The following is a 1,288-nucleotide window of genomic DNA, read 5'->3' as shown; positions in this document are numbered from 1 at the left end:
AAACAAACAAACAAGCAACCAGGTGTTTTACAGAGGTATAAATTCCTGATACTATTTATATCTATTAAAATATCATACCATGTCATAAGAGATCCTAAAAAATAATATGACACGACCTCATTAATGAGAGAATCTTGTTTACTACTTAACTTGGGATCGTCCTTACAACTTGCCGATAGATCCGGTAAAATATTACAGATCTCTTTGTGTTGAAATCGAACAACTTTCATGGCCAGGTGGTTAGGGCGCTCGACTCGCAATCTGAGGATCGCGGGTTCGAATCCCCGTCCCACCAAACATGCTCGCCCTTTCAGCCGTGGGGACGTTATAATGTGACGGTCAATCCCACCATTCGTTGGCAAAAAGAGTAGCCCAAGAGTTGGCGGTGGGTGGTGATGACTAGCTGCCTTCCCTCTAGTCTTTCACTGTTAAATTAGGGACGGCTAGCGCAGATAGCCCTGGTGTAGCTTTTCCGAAATTCAAAACAAACCAAATCGAACAACTTTCACACTATTTTACACTATTCACTCCCATCTAGTTTCTGAAAGTGGTTTTAGGGCAATATTTACCTTTTCTTTTAATACATGTCATTTACTTGAAGAGACCGAGAATAAAGTATAAAGCCTATAAAAGGTGAAACATCATCTCCAAAGGTTGAATTTCAACTATGACAACCAGAGGGACAGAATAAAGTTCGTGAATTGATTTGAAATATTCTTGCTTTTACACCCTTCTTCTCACCACGCATATTTGCACCATTGTCATAGCCTTGTCCACGACAATCTTGGATGTCCGTGCCAAGTTTCTCTATTTCTGCCAAACTAATTTTAAATAAACCCACTCACGTCATTAGTCCGAAATACGTGTGTAATATTTCACTTCCCTGACTTTCTCTAATATCGTACCTCTCATCTTAATCAGTTAATTCGTTTTGGATGGTCTTACCGAGACAGTTATTGTATATTTCACTCCTCATGACACGACCTACATGTGCTTGCTTGACTAGATCAAATTTAGTCAATAACTTTAAACAATTCAAGGAAATATCCACAATTTTGTACAGACTCATTCGTACCAAAAATTGCAATAACTTAAACAATTCAAGGAAATTTCAACAATTTTGCACAGGCTCATTCGTACCAAAAATTCCAATAATTTAAACAATTCAAGGAAATATCCACAATTTTGTACAGGCTCATTCGTACCAAAAATTCCAATAATTTAAACAATTCATGGAAATATCTACAATTTTGTACAGGCTCATTCGTACCAAAAATTCCAATAATTT

This window comes from Limulus polyphemus, unplaced genomic scaffold (genome assembly GCF_000517525.1).
Source record: "Limulus polyphemus unplaced genomic scaffold, Limulus_polyphemus-2.1.2 Scaffold7230, whole genome shotgun sequence".
Classification (NCBI taxonomy): domain Eukaryota; kingdom Metazoa; phylum Arthropoda; class Merostomata; order Xiphosura; family Limulidae; genus Limulus; species Limulus polyphemus.
Note: the sequence above shows the minus strand (reverse complement) of the source record.